The following is an 18,339-nucleotide window of genomic DNA, read 5'->3' as shown; positions in this document are numbered from 1 at the left end:
TTAAACAGCTAATCCTGAGTGATTTCAGGATAGATTCCTTTAACATATTTTCAGTCATATTCCCTTTAGAGTTATTATTACATAGATTACCTAATTTGTAATTCTCAAGTGCTAAGAATGTTTATTCTTAGCAACCTCAGCCTATCATAGTCCTATGACTGCCTTTCTTTCACTCTTAGTCATATAGGAACATTGTAACAGCATGAGATATGGTTAGACTTTGTCTCCTCACCCAAATCTCATCTTGAATTGTAATCCCCATAATCCCTACGTGTCAAGGGAGAGACCTGGTGGGAGGTGATTGGATCATGGAGGTGGTGTCCCCATGCTGCTCTCATGATAGTGAGTGAGTGAGTTCTCATGAGATCTGATGGGGTTTTATGTATGTTTGACAGTTCTCCTTCACATACTCACTCTCTCTTATTGCCACCATGTAAAACATGCCTCTTCCCCTTCTGCCATGATTGTAAATTTCCTGAGGCCTCCCCAGCCATGCAGAACTTTGAGTCAGTTAAACCTCTTTTCTTTATAAATTACCCAATCTTCGGCAGTTCTTTATAGCAGTATGAGAATGGACTAATACAGCATGCTTTGGCCATGATTTTCCTGGTATAACTCAGAAAATTCTTCTTCGGAGTATGACTGTGGAGTGGTTTTGTACCTGCTGTTGTTGCCCTGGTGCTTCAGGAAGTTGGCTTAGATTAAAGAGTTCAGGTTTTGGAGTCAAATGGGTTGTCTTGAATTCTGTCTGTGACCCTTAACTATCCCTGTGACTTTGGGCAAGTTACTAGACCTCAGTTTCCTCAACTGCAAATTGGAAAAAATGGTAATCACTTCCTAGGGTTGTGATGAAGATTAAGGATAATAGCAGCTCCTTTTATTGAGCATTTATTTATTCCAGCCAGATACTGTGTTACATACTTTATATGCAGTATATAATTTAATTTTTATGTGTATAATAGAGTATGTAAAAGTTCATTGCCAACAGCAATATATGTCCAGTAACTAGTCGCTATTATTTTTTCTATATGTTGACTTCTTTATCAGAAGTTGATGCTCCTAAGATGAAAGATGGGAATGGGTGTTTTGATCAGACCTGAAAGACTGTTTGGAAGTTGACAGTGGTTTGAAGGTGAAATATTTACTAGAATGTGATTCAAGGATAATCTGCATGGTAATTACCTTGGAAGCTTGTTAAAATGTAGAGTTTTGTGTTTGTTGTCTGAAACTCTTGAGTCTGAATCAGGATTTCTGTCCATGGAGCACAGTCTCTGCAGTTTTATAAGCTTAATCATAATTCCTATTATCTGTGAAGTTTGAGAATCATCTTTTTAATTTATTCTTTCTCATGATTAAAAAATGATTCTAATGATTTTTAAATAATTATTTTTCTTTGATGTAAAATCTTTGCATTTTATCAGTAACAGAGGTGGTAAATTTTTTCCATTTAAATATTTATATATATGTGATTTTTCTATGTTACAAGAGTTTAAGGGATGATGACATTTCATTCAGCTGATGTTTAGTAACTATTAAAGTATTATAAATATTAGGTCATAAATATTAAAATTTATAAAATACAACTAATTTACTTATTTGTAGTATTTTAAAATGGATATATCATTTTATTCAGTTATTGAAACAAAATAATTGTTGAGACTATGAGCAAAATAGTCTCAGTTTACTGTAAAATATATCGTATTTTACTCAATGTATAGTCTCCGGATAGGGTGGGAAAGGAAGGCAGATTGAAAATGTGCTGTTATGAAGCTAGGCGAAGAGGAAAAGAGAGTGATTTTCTGCTGCTAACTAGAAGAAAAACATAACTACAAATAATTTATATAACTAATACGAGTAATGAAAAGCTGATAAAAATTTTCAAAGAATTTTGGTCAGGTTATTAGTCATATTATTTAATGAAAGAATAATCTGGAATGCTCAGCCTCTGTGTTTTCAACTATTGCTTTGTACCCTAAGAACAGTCTTTGGATTTTATCCGTCTATTCTTTTGAATTATATCTTTGCTTTCCTGGGAAGTCTCACTCTACTTTTTAGGAAATCAAGTTACATACCTACAGTGCTTCACATTACCTTATCTTTTTTAGATTCTTCAAGTAAAATTTTACTCAAAGGAACCAATAAATTGCTTCAAGTCATAGTTTTAAACTTAGGAGTTTGGAAGACTGTATTTTAGTGAGTCTTTGCATTGGTATCTTTAGCCCTCAAGTCTTTTTGGCTCCAGTATCCACTTTAATAATGCCTATGGGTTAAGCAACTGTATTTTTAATATGTGTAGTTTTGTTCATTATCAGAAACTAGGTCACCAGGGTTTGTTTTATGTTAATGAAAAAGATATTGTATGCTTTTTTTTTTTTAAGGAATATGCTTGTATTGAGTGAAACTAAAATATCTTAGTAATGCTCTGCTTTAAATACTCATAGAATATAATTTTGCATATTTTAAACTATCTGCCAGTATAATGTTATTTATCTTTGAGAATTTTGACTGTTCTTTCATGCTATTTAGAATTCAATGAATTGTTAAAACTTCTAGTAGGCTTTTTACTGACAGCCTCTGTCTGACCTCTTTAGAAGTTTTCCTCAATGTTTTCAGAAGTAGCATTTGGGTCTTACTGAAATAGGAATTTTTGCTTGTATAGTAACAGATGGAAACAGTAGACTTTTTCAGAGGTTGGAAGCAATGGGATACAGAAGAGGAGGAAAATCAGACTAAGTTTATGTCATGCCTCTTTCATTGTGAAAAATAATTATAACTTCATGTACATGATTTTTCTGAGGATTGTAGTGGTGGTAATGGTTGTAGAAGTAGAACAGTTGTGGGGATGTTTTAAGGAGGCATTGGGGAAGAATGTATCTCCCAACATAGGGTTTTACTTATTTCTCAAATATAAATAACAGTGGTTATTACCAAAAATTTTTCTTTAAGAGGCAGGGATCTCACTATGTTGCCCAGCCTGGTCTCAAACTCCTAGGCTCAAGTCATTCTCCTGCCTCAGCCTTCCAAGTAGCTGGAACTACAGACACACACCACCATACCTGGCTGAATTTTTTTAACCAGAGAAGAGCACACTAATTTTTTCTTTGTTTTTACAGCATTTTCATTACCAGTAATTATATATTTCTTCTAAATGACTTCAGAATGTTTGGGGATGGTATTGATAAACTAGTATTATTTTGTGATTAAGTATAGGCCTTAGACTACAGCTTAAGTCTCAGGTTTACCACTTTTTTTTTTTTTAGTAGTACATGGGGCAAATTATTTAATATCTCATTTTGCCATAACTAATTATTAATAAATACCTACTTTATACGTGTTGAGGATTAAATCAGTTTGTAAAAAAGAATGGGCTGGGTATAGTGGCTCATGCCTGTAATCCCAACACTTTAGGAGGCTGAGGTGGGAGGAGTACTTGAGCCTAGTAATCCTAGGCTCAAGATCAGCCTGAGCAACATAGCAAGGCATTGTATGTACAAAAAAGGAAAAATTTAGGCTGGTGTGGTGCTGTGTGCCTATAGTCTCAGCTATGTGGGTGGCTGAGGCAAGAGGATTGCTTGAGTCCAGGAGGTCCATCTAGGCTGCAGTGAGCTATGATTGTACCATGGGATTCCAGCCTGAGCAACACAGCAAGACCCTGTCTCAAAAAAAAAAGAAAAAAAAAAAAGACAATAATGCTTGCAAAAAATATGTGTTGAATAATTAGTTATAATTATTATTATTCACTCTCTAAAATAGTATTCTTAGTAAACTACTTTAGGGTAAAAAAATTTTATATTTTAAAGTTCAGAAAAATTCAGTTTAGTTACTTTTAGGTTAGTATTTGTCTCTCACACACACTCATGCCCCTTTCAAACTGTTATAGAACAATGTTTTTCAAACTTTAATGCATATAGGATTGTGTAGGGATCATAATAATGTGTAAATTCTTACTCAGTAATTTTTGGAATAGGATGAGATGTTGCCTTTCCAACAAGCTCCTGTTGGTAATCCGGATGTAGCTCATCCTTACAACATACTTTCAGTAGCACAGTTATGCAGTGTTCCATTAAGTGGTTCTCATTCCTGCTTTCAGTATATTATAAACATTTGGGTATTTTCTGTTCTTTATGCCTGTGCTCTATGTCATACCAGTTAAATCAGATCTTTGGCTTTGGGGTTCTGGGCATCATCGTCATTTTTTTTTTTTTTTTTAAGGAAAAATATCCTGGGTCTTTCTCTGGTGAAACCAGCATTAAGAGCTACCACTGTAGCTATCTGAAAAAGAGTCATAAGCTAAGAGGCTACATTTTATGTCTTGACTTACTTTGTTGTCTTCCATTTTAAGCTCATTTCCTCTGTAGAGATGATGGTGGACGCTGGTTAGAACTCTTAAACTGGGAGGCAGTTAATATGTGGGCCAGAAGTTTTCTTTTCACTAGACTAAAAGACTTAACTAACTGCTGAACTTCCTTTATGGATCCTGTTTCTTATCCCCCTTCACCATCTGTGTAATCTTCTCTGGACTTTACCTAATTTATCAATAGCTTCCTTAAAGTGTAATAACCCAAACTAGATAAAACTGCTGTAGCAAAACTGAACAATGGTAGAGGCAGAAGAATCCAGAACTAAAAATCTGTAATTTTCATTAAAGCTGAAAACTTGTATTTGTTTCAGACTTTTTATTTGCCTTTTCTTTATGTTTTTCAGGGTTAAAATGTGTTTTATACTGTGATATTTGTTTCAGTATATTGCTTTCTTAGGTTGTGTTTTTTCTTCTTCCTTCCTCAACTGTGTTTTTTGTATTCATTTTTCATTTTGGAGGAGAGGCAGTAAATTCTTATGGACTATCATGTTTTGGGAAGACCGTTTTCCAAAGTGATCAGGATCATGTTGAATTTTATTCCATCTAGCTTTGATGGCTCAATTAGGATCAGGTCAGAAAAACAGTGCACACTAAATACTCAAGGCAGGAGGATTTCTTGAGGCCAGGAGTTTGAGAGCAGTCTGGGTAACATAGTAAGTCCTGTCTCTACAGAATTACAAACAAAAATGAAAATTTCAACCCAGAAAATTTAATATAGGGAATGGATTGTACAGGTGTTGGAGGGCTGAAAAAGCAAACAGAATACTGGGGGTAGCACAGAGACTGTATTTGTGGGAATCATCCAATATTCATATGGTGGAGGAAAAAAAAAGAACTTGGGAGTTGGGATCTCATAGAATTGGGGTTCAAAACCTCTGGAGGGGGTACTTCCTGATAGCTGTTGTTATGTCTGAGGGGAATCTCTGGGAGTGCCAGTAAAAGCTGGTGGCTGTCACTGCTACTCCTGGGGTGAAAGACCTATGCTGGGGCAGTGCTACTGGAAAAAGCATGTACTGCATTCTCCCTCTTCCCCTCCCACTTCCCCTTCCCCTCTTCCTTCCCCTCCCCCTTCCCCTCCCTCTTTCCCTCCCTCCCTCTTCCCTTCCCTTCCCCTCCCTCCCCCTTCCCCTCCCCTTCACCTTCCCCTCCCCTTCCCCTCCCCTTCCCCTCCCCTCCCCCTCCCCTCCCTCTTCCCCCTCCCCTTCCCCTCCCCCCTCCTCTCCCTTTCCCTCCCCTCACCCTTCTCCTCCCTCCTCCCTTTCCTCATCCCCTTCCTCTTCCCTTCCCTTCCCCCTCCTTCCCCTCCCCACCACCTTCCTCTCCCCCCGCTCCCTTTCGCTGCCCTGCCCTTGGAGGATCTTGCTAAAATACTGATTCTGATTCAATGTGTCCATGGGTAGGACCTGATATTGTGCATTTCTAACAAGCTCCCAGAAGAGGATGAAGCTACTGATCCCCTAAACCAGACTTTTTTCCTCCCTTCCCTCCCTTGAGAACTACTGGTTTGGCTTAGATCCAGTGCTGGACTTGGATGGCTGAGTGGTGAGTGATCATAAAGTAAGCCTGCCTGTCTAGAAGTATTTTGAGCAATTTTAGTAGATCTATTTATAGCTGTTTCTTTCCAGGTAGGATCAGAGAAGTATATGCTTCTGAATAGGTTAAATTGTCTTCTATAACATAATGCTGCCCTGAAGGCAGAAACATGCCTATTACTTGTTATTTTCCTGAAAGGCATGAGGCTGCTTGGTAATTGTGTACATGTTTAAGGGAAACTGAGTAATTGAGGATAGGCTAGAATAATTAACAAATTCGTACATCAGATAATTTGCTTTCATTAAAGTCATTATTACTCTTATTTATTAGTTGTTCCTGATGATAGGGCATCTGTAGATTTCAAAAATGTGAGTTTCATACTGATTGCTTTTCTCTACTTTTGACAGTTTAAACTTGTTGTCAAAACATAGAGTGTTACCTTGAGCCAAATAAATGGTAGTCTTTCTTAATGAAACTTTGAATAGACCCCAAATTTATGAAATTGTTAATTACTCTTTACATCTAGATTTTACTTTACTAAAAGTAAAGTGATTTTTATCTGCTAATACAAATAGAAAAATAATCTTTTGTTTGGTTGCCATCCTTCAAGGACCACTCTCTGGCCTTCTCTCCCTCCTTTCCTTGGTCTTTTCTTCTGTATTTACAGCCTAGATTTTGAAAGGTTCTGGGTTCCTTTTGTCCGTTCATACTTACGTGAATGTTATCCTTAAGTTTTTAATTCAGGCTGCGAGTAGACATAATGTGCCCCTTAATTAGTTGGGGTGAGGGAGTTAACTTGAAAGTTAAGGATTCAGGGGATTCCTACAGATGGGTGGGAAAAAAAACAGCTCAATGTTAGGATCCCTAACAAAGCATTTTGATTGGCATATGGAGACCTTTACATGAACACAAACGTTTGTATTTGAATATTTATAGAAGATAATCTGTCAAAATTACTGTTATTTTAATTTGCCAAGCTTGGCTGATTGCTGCAGTTGGATGTTAGTTGAATTCAAGATGAAGAATTGTAAATATGTTCTGTTGTGGGACATGCTTTTTGTCCTTGAAACTGTTGGAATTTCTTGCCTCTCCCACCTATACCCCCTTCTTTAAAACTGTGAGACTTTTTTGTATCAGTTGAACTTTCATGTTTTTTTTTAGGAAAAAATTAAGTAAGATGTTAACTGTAAGGATTAATTTTTTTTTTTTTTTTTTTTTTTTTTTTTTTTTTTTAGCTAAATTTGTTGACATTGGTGAACAGGAATTGTTTAAATAATTTGTTTATACATTCAAAAAGTTTAAATTTCTGCTTTAAAGGACCTATCCCTGGAGACTCAATCTTAGGGATATGTGTCTTATTTGGATGGTTTTGTGTGAGATATGGTTCACATTAACAACAAAGAAAATGTAGACTTCTAGATAATTCATATTTCCCCTTTCTTTTGTCTCATTTGAACAGCTAATAATTTTAGTGACCCAGATTCAAACAATAATACCTCTCTTTGTAATTGTCATGTGGTTTTGTCAGCTTCTTATGTTCTAGGGGAAGGAAGGTAAATTTTTTTTTTTTTTACGTATTGAAAGAAGTTTGTTAATACATTTTTCTCTTTTTAAAAGCCAGGAACCCTATTCTCTTTCCATAGTGTCTTATCATTCAGAAAACATTGTATTATTCTCCTGCCTCAGCCTCCTGAGTAGCTGAGATTCCAGGAGCCTGCCTCCATGCCCAGCTAATCTTTTTTGTATTTTTAGTAGAGATAGGGTTTCACCTTGTTGGACAGGCTGGTCTAGAACTCCTGACCTCAGGTTATATGCTCGTCTTGGCCTCCCAAAGTGCTGGGATTAAAGGTATGAGCCACTGTGCAGGTGAATCACTTGAACCTGGGAGGCAGAGGTGGCAGTGAGCCAAGATCATGCCTTTGCATGCCAGTCTGGGCAACAAGAGCGAAACTCCGTCAAAAAAAAAAAAAACAAAATAGAAAGAAAACATTGTATTACTTGATGGTGAAGTATCACTTTTCCTCAAAGGATTCTACAGACTACATTATTTCAGCTTTAGAGATGATACAATGGCTTTCTCAAAGTCATATGACATTTTTTGGGGGAGTAGGGCTGGATTCTGTGTTCCATGTGCTAAGCTATCCTGTCGCATATAACTATCCATTATTATCTGAATCATTTATTTTTACATGTATAACCACTTGACATGACTTGTCTTCGTTTTTTTCTGATTTTTTTTTTAATATCTTAGAAAGTGACATAATTGAATCAATTTTGTTGGCTGTTACTTTAGCATGTGCTATGTCAAGCACTACATCTCAGTTTTTTGGTTTTTTTTGTTTGTTTGTTGTTTTTTGTTTTTTTGAGACAGTGTCTCTCTGTGTCGCCAGGCTGGAGTGCAGTGGCGCAATCTTGGCTCACTGCAACCTCTGACTCCCTGATTCAAGGGATTCTTCTGCCTCAGCCTCTGGAGTAGCTTGAATTACAGGCACACACTACCACTCCCAGCTAATTTTTGTATTTTTAGTGGAGATGGTGTTTTCATGTTGGACAGACGTGAGCCACCACTCCCAGCCTACATCTCAGTTTTATTTAGACTTTTTTTGGAGTTTCAGGAATGTGAGGTCTCAGGAATATATTTTGTATTAGAAAATTAAGAGTGGAACTTTTATTGTATTTTCTGTCTTTCACAAGCTATGGCTGGTCTCAAATTCCTGGCCCTCCCACCTTGGCCTCCCAAAGCACTGGGATTACAGGGTCTTGCTTTGCCAGATTGAAGAAACTCCTGGGCTCAAGCAATCCTCCATCCTCAGCCTCCTGAGTAGTTGGGACTACAGGGTGCATCACCAGCTGGCTAATTTTGAAGTATTTTATAGAGACAAGGATCTCGCCGTGTTGCCCAGGCTGGTCTCGAACTCCTAAGATCAAATGATTTGCTGGCCTTGGCCTCCAAAGTGGTGTGATTACAGGCACGAGCCACTGTGCCAGATGGTTTTCCAAATTTTAACTCAGTTAAATCCCCACCACAACCCTATGAGGTTAGAAAAAGAAAAAAAAAAAAAAGTCATTCTTATTTGACTTTTTTTTTTGATACATTATTTCTTTTCTAGGAGATTTAATATCCTAGATTTTATAAACCTTATATAATTCTCCTAGATTTTATAACTCTTATATAATATTCCTAGATTTTATAAATTTTATATAATTTTGCTACTTTTGCCTTTTCTTTTTGTGACCATCTCCAGTTCTTCCATGTATCACACCCTAATTCCTTATTATCTTCCTAGGAAAATTTATTCGTCCAACTCTGTAGCTATCCTCTGGTTGGATAACAAAATTACTAATAATTCCATAACATGTTACCCTAGCTACTAATTTTGTAATAGTCCATAGTATGTTCAGTGTGTAGATTGTTCAGAGGTGACTGTTGTACATAATGCACCACAGATGTGGAAGTAGTAATAAAATTTACCTAGCTGTAAAGTGAGGATATTGCTAATATGTTCCTTCAGGTCTGCTAAGTTTGGACGCTTATTTTGTAATGGTTCTTTCAGATTTCTTAAGGTGAATGAGATACTTTGTTTACTTTAAATTTTAATTGGTATGATTTTGGTTAAGTAAGTTAAAAGTCAATGGAATAAAAGTTAAACCAGCAATATAAAAAGTAATAAGCCACTTTTCAATATGATTTAAAAGACAATTTAGCTGTATTTCTTGCTATAAAAAAGCAGCAAAGAACACTATACAGTTGACTGATTTTCTAAGGAAATTAATTTTGTTAAAGGTTAATTTCATGATGATAGCAAATATTAGGGATTGGCATCCAAATGTCAAAATTTCACACAAAAATTTAGCTTTCTACTGTTTTTTTTTTTTTCCTTTAGAGGAAGAACTATAAAATTTGCATTGAAGGTATGATAATGCTATTTTAATAATCAGGATACGTTATTTTGAAAATTGAACAGTAAGACAACCAGTGAGTTGTAGTACTTACTGATTTTTCAAAAAAATTTTATTTTTAATTTTCATGGTTACATAGCAGGTATATGTATTTATGGGATACATGAGAAGTTTTGATACAGGCATGCAATGTGTAAAAATCACATCATGGACAATGCATCCCTCCACTCAAGCATTTATCCTTTGTGTTACAAACAATCCAAATATACTCTTAGTTATTTTAAAATGTACAATTAAATTATTATTGATTGTAGACACCTGGTTAAGCTGTCAAATACTAGGTCTTATTCACTCATTCTATATTTTTTGTACCGATTAATCATCCCTTCCTCTCTGTCATCCCACCAGTACTTTTCCCAGCCTCTGGTGAGCATCCTTCTACACTTTCTCCATGGTTCAATTATTTTGATTTTTGTTCCCACAAATAAGTAAGAACATGAGATGCTTGTCATTCTTTGCCTGGCTTATTTCACTTAACGTAATGACCTCCGGTTCCATCCATGTTGCAGATGACAGGATCTCATTCTCTTTTATGACTGAATAGTACTTCATTGTGTATATGTACCACATTTTCTTTGTTCATTCATCTGGTAATGGACACTTAGGTTGCTTTCAAATCTTGGCTATTGTGAACAGTGCCATGTTCACAGTAGCCATGGGAGTGCAGTTACCTCTTTGATACATTGATTTCCTTTTTGTGGGGTATATACCTAGGAGTGAGATGGCTGGATCATATGGTAGCTCAATTTTTAGTTTTTTAAGGAATGTCCAAACTGTTCTTTATAATGGTTGTACTAAATTTACATTCCCACAACAACGTATGAGGGTTCCCTTTTTTCCACATCTTCACCAGCATTGATTATTGCCTGTCTTTTGGGTAAAAGCCATTTTAACTGGAGTAAGATGATACTCGTTTTAGTTTTGATTTACATTTCTCTGATGATCAGTGAGGTTGAGCACTTTTTCATATGTGTGTTTGCTATTTGTTTTTTTTTTTGTTTCTTTTTTTTTTTTTAGAAAGTCTATTCAGATCTTTTGCCCGTTTTTTAATTGGATTATTAATTTCTTCCTGTAGAGTTGTTTGAGTTTTTTTGTTGTTGTTCGTTTGTTTGAGACAGAGTTTCCCTCTTGTTGCCCATGCTGGAGTGCAGTGGGGCGATTTCGGCCCACTGCAACCTCTGTCTCCCAGGTTCAAGCCATTATCCTGTCGCAGCCTCCCAAGTAGCTGGGATTACAGGCGCCCACCACCACACCCAACTAATTTTTGTGTTTTTAGTAGAGATGGGGTTTCGCCATGTTAGCCAGGCTGGTCTTGAACTCCTGACCTCAGGTGTTACCCCCAACCTTGGCCTCCCAAAGTACTGGGATTACAGGCGTGAGCCACCGTGTCTGGCTGAGCTTCTTTTATATTCTGGTTATTAATCCCTTGTCAGATGGGTAGTTTGCAAATATTTTCTCCTATTCTGTAGGTTGTCTTTTCACTTTTTTGATTGTTTCCTTTGCTGTGCAGAAGCTTTTTAACTTGATGTGATCCCGTTTGTCCATTTTTACTTTGGTTGCCTGTGCTTGTGGGGTATTACTTAAGAAATCTTTGTCCAGACTGATATCCTGGTGACTTTTTCCAGCTTTTTCTTTCAGTCATTTTACAGTTTGAGGTCTTACATTTTTGTCTTTCATCAATATATTGATTTTATTTTTGTGTATAGTGAGAGATAAGAGTCTAGTTTCATTCTTCTGGATATGGATATACAGTTTCTAAGCACCATTTATTGAAGAAGCTGTCTTTTCTGCCACGTATATTTTTGGCACCTTTGTGTAAAATGAGTTCACTGTAGGTGTGTGGATTTTTTTCTGGGTTCACTGTTCTATTGGTCCGTGTATCTGGTTTTATGCCAGTATCATGTTGTTTTGCTTACTATATAGAGCTCTGTAATATAATTTGAAGTCTGTTAATGTGATTCCTCTAGTTTGTTTCTTTCCACTTGGGATAGCTTTGGTTATTCTGATCTTTTGTGATTCCCTATAAATTTTAGGATTATTATTTTTTTGTATCTTTGTAAAGAATGTCTGGTATTTTGATAGGCATTACATTGAATCTATAGCTTGCTTTGAGTAGTGTGGACATTTTAACAATATTGATTCTTCCAATCTATAAATATGGAATATCTTTTCATTTTTTGGTGTCCTCTTCAATTTCTTTCATCAGTAATAGTGTAGTTTCTGTTACAGAGATCTTTCCCTTGTTTGGCTAATTCCTAGGCATTTATTTATTTATTTATTTGTTTGTTTTGGTGGCTATTGTAAATGGGACTACTTTTAAAATTTATTTTTCAGTTTGTACACATTCCACATATAGAAATGTTACGTATTTTTTATGTTGATTTTGTATCCTGCAACTTTACAGAATTTATCAGTTCTTAATAGTATCAGTTCTGATAGTTTTTTGGTGGATTTTTTAGGTTTTTCCAAATACAAGATCTTATCACCTGCAAACAAGGATAATTTGACTTCTTCCTTCACAATTTGGGTGCCCTTTATATCTTTCTCTTGTCAATTGCTCTAGCTAGGACTCCCAGTACTATGTTGAATAACAGTAGTGAAAGTGGGCATCTTTGTTGTGCTCCAGATTGTAAAAAGACAGGCGTTCAGTTTGCCCCCATTCAGTGTGATACTAGTTGTGGGCTGTTGTTTATGGCTTTTATTATGTTGACGTATGTTTCTTCTACTCAGGTTTTTGAGGTTGTTATTATGAAGGGATGTTGAATTTTAATAAATCTTTTTTCAACATTAATTGAAATGATTTTATAGTTTTTGTCCTTCATTTTGTTGATATGATATATCACTTTGATTGATTTATATGTGTTGAACCATTCTGGTGTCCCAGAGATAAATCTCACTTGATCATGATGAATGATCTTTTTAATGTGTTGTTGAGTTCAATTTGGTAGTATTTTGTATGGATTTTTGTATGAATATTCATTAGGAACGTTGGCCCATAGTTTTCTTCTTTTGATGCATCTTTTTATGTTTTCGGTACCAGAATAACACTGGCATTAAAGGATGAGTTTGTATGTATTCCCCCAGCCCCTTTTTATTTGGAATAGTTTGAGTAGGATTGGTATTAGTTCTTCTTTAAATGTTTGGTAGAATTCAACAGTGAAACCATTGGGTCATAGGCTTTTCTTTACTGTCAGACTTTTAATTGTGGCTTCAATTTTATTATTTGTTATTGAACTGTTTGGATTTTGGATTTCTTCATTTCAGTCTTGTTCGTGTTCAATCTTTGTAGGTTGTATGTGTCTAGGAATTTGTCCATTTCTTCTGCGTCTTCCAATTTACTGGCATATAGTTGCTAATAGTAGCCGCTAATGATTCTTCAGATTTCTGTGGTATCAGTTGTAGTGTCTCCTCTGTCATCTTTGATTTATTTTGATCTTCTCTCTTTTTTTCTTAGTCTGGGTTAAGGTTTATCTGTTTTGTTTAACTTTTCCAACAAACAACTTTTTTATTCATCTTTATTTCAATTTCATGTATTTCTGCTCTCATCTTTATTATTTCTTTTCTTCTACTACTTTCGGGTTTGTTTTCCTCTTGCTATTTTAGTCCCTAAGATGCATTGTTAACTTGTTTACTTAAAGTTTTTCTTCCTTTTTTTTTTCTGTAGACACTTGTAGCTATAAACTTCCCTCTTAACACCGCTTTTGCTGTATTCTATAGGTTTTGGTATTTTGTATTTCCATCATCATGTGTTTCAAGAAATTTTTCAATTTCTTAATTTCTTCATTGTCCCACTCATCATTCAGGAACATATCGTTTAATTTCCATGTATTTGTATAGTTTCCAAAATTCCTCTTGCTATTGATTTCTTGTTTTATTTTATTGTGATCAGAGAAGATGTTTGATATTATTTGTTTTTTTGTTTAATGTTTGAAGACTTGTTTTGTAACTTAACATATGATTTATCCTTAAGAATGACCCATGTGCTGAAGAAAAGAATGTGTATTCTGTAGGTGTTGGATGAAATATTCTTTAAATATCTTTTAGATCCATTTGGCCTATTTCTTTGTTGATTCTCTGCCTGGAAGATCTGTTCAGTACTGAAAGTGGAGTGTAGAAGTCTCCAGCTATTATTGTATTGGAGTCTTCCTCTTTTTAGCTCTAATAATATTTACTTTATATATCTGGGTGTTCTACTGTTGGATGCATATATATTAAAATATTTGCAATTTTTATATCCTCTTGTTGAATTGATATCTTTATCATTATATAGTGACCTTCTTTGTCTCTTCTTATAGTTTTTGTCTTGAAATCTCTTTTGTCCGATAAAAATATAGCTTCTCCTACTCTGTTTTGGTTTCCATTGGCATGGAATATCTTTTTCCATTTCTTTATTTTCAATCTGTAGGTGTCTTTATAGGTGAAGCATTTTTCTTGTAAGCAGTAGAATTAATGAGTCTTCTTTTTCTTATCCATTCAGCTATCCCGTGTCTTGTGATTGGAGAGTTTAGTCCATTTATACTCAGTGTTACTATTGACAAACAAGGACTTACTTCTGCCATTTTATAATTTGTTCTCTGGAGGTTTTGTGGTCTTCCAATTTATCTTTCCTTCATTCCTGTCTTCCTAGATGTTACAGCCTACTACACACCTTGGGTATATGGTATAGCCCAGGCGCATGCGGCCCCCTGAGGCCATTTATCCGGCCCCCCGCCACACTTCAGGAAGGGGCACCTCTTTCATTGGTGGTCAGTGAGAGGAGCACAGTATGTGGTGGCCCTCCAACAGTCTGAGGTACAGTGAACTGGCCCCTTGTGTAAAAAGTTTGGGGACGCCTGGTATAGCCTATTGCTCCTAGGCTATAAGCTTGTACAGCATGTTACTGTACTAAATATTATAGGCAATTGTAACACAGTGGTATTTGTGTACCTAAACATATCTAAACATAGAAAAGATACAGTAAAAATATGGTATTAGTTATGTTTATTTTTCGAGGCAGTCTTACTCTGTTGCCCAGGCTGGAGTGTAGTGGTGCGATCTCGGCTCACTGCAACCTCCGCCTCCTTGTTCAAGCAACTCTCATGCCTCAGCCTCCCAAATGGTAGCTGGGATTACAGGTGTGTACCACCATGTCTGGCTATTGTATTTTTAGTAGAGATGGGGTTTCACTGTGTTGTCTAGGCCGGTCTTGAACTCCTAGCCTCAAGAGATCCACTGTCTTGGCCTCCCAAAGTGCTGGGATTATAGGCATAAGCCTTTGGGCGTGGCTGGGTATTTATAATTTTATGAGACCACTCATATATGCAATTCGTTGTTGACTAAAAGCATCATGATGTGGTGCATGGCTTTACTTTGTATGACAAATTGCTGAGCATTCTAAAGAAGAGAAGAAAGTAACTTAGGTTTGATACTTTGTTTGAAATTATAATGTTTAATTTCCATTCCAATCCTTTTCTTACTCCTCTTTCTTTCCTTTAGAGCTAGGCTAGTGGGGAGCAGAATCATGAGCTTAAATTAGTGGAATGTGTGGATGTTGGATAGCATGGGGAGAAGTGTTTCATCTTCTTTCTCTAAACTTTAACTTTCATCCGTTTTACTCGAAGTCGTGTTTTGGTTGCTTGCATCTGGTTCAAGAGGTTGTCTGATTCTTTGCAAAGCTCTTCTTTTGACAAAAAGCATTCACAGTGTTTTCCTGGTGGATTAATATTGGGTTGACATCTGTTTGCATGCTAAGTGCTGTATGATTGTTATTATTTGGCATTTATTAACTAGCCTTGATATACTGTGCATTAGTTGGCATTTATACATGTCTTAGTCCCTGCTGTAGAGGAAATATCCTAAAAAGGAGTTAATTGTGGGAAACACAGCCTTCTCTCACATACCTAGCTGCCTGGGAGCTTTCCACTGAAGACTTTTATTTAAGCATTGGAAAGTCTTTCTTCGAGTGGTTAAGATAGGAAATGACAGTCGTGTAAAACAGGGTCTTAAAAACAACTGCCAGGTAGACTCATAGTGGCCCTACAAGGAATTACCAACATAGATATGATTTTCTTAAGAAGTTGGAAATCTCCTTTTTAAAATTAATGCAGTGAAATTGTTCCATTCCCTGTAGAATATTAAAAAAATAAATAAATAAAGCAAATCAAACAAGCTTCTCTTTTTTGTGTTAATAAAACGACCATGTGATCTGTGGAGGAAGGAAAAAGGAGAAAACTTTCTTTTCAGAGTAACAATCTGCAGATGAGGGAAAGTAACTTCTGGTGGAACTGTAAGGCATGTGCTTCACAGAAGGGAGTAAACAGTATTTAAAAGCCTTTTGGCTGGGCGCGGTGGCTCAAGCCTGTAATCCCAGCACTTTGGGAGGCTGAGGCAGGTGGATCACAAGGTCAAGAGATCGAGACCATCCTGGTCAACTTGGTGAAACCCCGTCTCTACTAAAAATACAAAAAATTAGCTGGGCATGATGGCTCGTGCCTGTAATCCTATCTACTCAGGAGGCTGAGGCAGGAGAATTGCCTGAACCCAGGAGGCGGAGGTTGCGGTGAGCCAAGATCGCGCCATTGCACTCCAGCCTGGGTAACAAGAGCGAAACTTCATCTCAAAAAAAAAAAAAAAAAAAAAAAAAAAAAAGCCTTTTAGGGTTTGTTTTACATGTATATTAATCATGTAATGTGAATTGCCTGAGGAATACCTATGAATATATATAGGGAAGTCTAGTGCATGTGCAGTTAGTTAACATGTAAATAACATACATCCCATCTTCTCTTCAGGGCACAACTGAAGTGGAATTTGGCTCTTTATGTCAACAGGTGAGCTATAGAGCACGAAGACATTTTGTATGCACTCTCTGCAAGCTGGCTGAAACTGGCTTATTATCTGTAACCTTTTACCAGGAAAGAATGTTTGTAAGGCTGGCCTCCTGTCCTATCAGTGCTGCTGGCAGGACCCTCAAGGCAGTGTTATCCCATTTGTCTTATATTAGGCAGTCCACCAAGGTCAGTTGGGCAGTGTTTCTGTAGAAGAGATGTCTACCTAATAGATGAGGAAAACTTTATGGCAGTTAACATACCCTTTGGTAGTTAGAAATGTACGTATGTATGACCAAACCCTTGTTCCTGCTATGGGCACTTAATTTTTTTCTCTCGAGAGTCTTATCTTAGCCAAAGAAAGTCCATCTTACTGGATTAAAGATTTAAACGTAAGACCTAACATCATAAACACCCTAGAAGAAAACCTAGGCAATACCTTTCAGGACACAAATATGGACAAGGACTCCATGACTAAAACACCAAAAGCAATGGCAACAAAAGCCAAAATAGCTCTTTATTTGATCCTGAAAATGTTGCACCGAGAATAGTCTTTGCATGCATAGTCCTTAACTCTGAGGAAAAGGATAAGAGAAAATAAAATCAAAACTTAGTTGCAAATCAATAAGTGCAGACAATCTGCTGCTGAGAAAATGGGGTTGAATTTGTGTGTAATGTTAAAGGAAGACATATGGATATGTTGATTATAGCTATCTTTAAGTGTTTTTGTTATAGGCAAAGGGTTTGCAGAGTTAGAGTAAATGCATTAAAAGTATTGCTGAAATTAAAATAACTTTATTTTTCAAGTTTGTTTTTGTATTTTTGTTTTTTCAGGAAACCAGATACTTGAATATAAAACTGGGTATTTTTGTAACTATTAATAATTTAACGCTAAGGACTGCTAGAAGTCTGATTTTACATTTAACATACAAAGTATTATTTGGAGAAATGATTATTAAAATAATATCATAGTAATATACATCCCCAATATGTGTTATATGGTAAAATATACATAACAGAATTTACCATTTATTCATTTTTAAGCAAGCAGTTTAGTGGCATTAAATCCAGTTACATTGTTATGCAACCATCATCACTATCCATCTCCAGAATGCTTTCATCATCCTGAAATGAAACTCTGTATCTATTACACAATAACTCCCTATTACTCATTATCTCCCCAATCACTATTTTGTGTTTTCTCTATGATTTTGACTATTCTAAATATCTCATATGAGTGGAACCACACAAAATATGCCCTTCTAGGACTGGCTCATTGCATTTAGCATAATGTTTTCAAGGTTCATCCATATCGTAGCATGTATCAGAATTTCAGTTCTATTTCAGGCTGATTAATATTTCATTATATGTATATGCCACATTTTACTTATCCATTTATTTATCAGTGGACATTTATATTGTTTCTACTTTTTGGCTATTGTGAATAATTCTGTCATGAACATTGGTATGCAAGTATCTGAGTGTGGTAATATCTTTTTCTATATATTTTAACAGAATTTTGTTAGTTTAAATGTTTTTACTTAAATGAGCTAGATAAATATCTGAATATTCAGTGTTATCAGTTAATATTTATGGAATACTTTGTATATCATAAGTATTGTAGGGTTATAAAGAGTTACAATATCATGAAACTATTGTTTTAAAGAATTTGCAGTCTAACAA

The 18,339-nt window shown here is 35.9% G+C and overlaps 1 protein-coding gene across 7 annotated transcripts in view; it reads left to right on the top strand.

Moving 5' to 3' along the window:
* The window catches only part of FUT8 (fucosyltransferase 8), a 438,850-nt gene that overhangs the window by 224,568 nt on the left and 195,943 nt on the right, over positions 1-18,339 (top strand). The window contains exon 3 of one of the 7 annotated variants that reach the window (XM_074393114.1): positions 16,621-16,659. The exons of the other annotated variants lie outside the window; for them this stretch is intronic. The gene's annotated coding sequence lies outside the window, so the exon portion shown is untranslated. The remainder of the gene's footprint in view (positions 1-16,620; positions 16,660-18,339) is intronic. 7 annotated transcript variants of the gene reach the window in all.

This window comes from Saimiri boliviensis, chromosome 2 (genome assembly GCF_048565385.1).
Source record: "Saimiri boliviensis isolate mSaiBol1 chromosome 2, mSaiBol1.pri, whole genome shotgun sequence".
Taxonomy (NCBI): domain Eukaryota; kingdom Metazoa; phylum Chordata; class Mammalia; order Primates; family Cebidae; genus Saimiri; species Saimiri boliviensis.
This window is presented reverse-complemented; position numbering and strand designations above follow the sequence as displayed.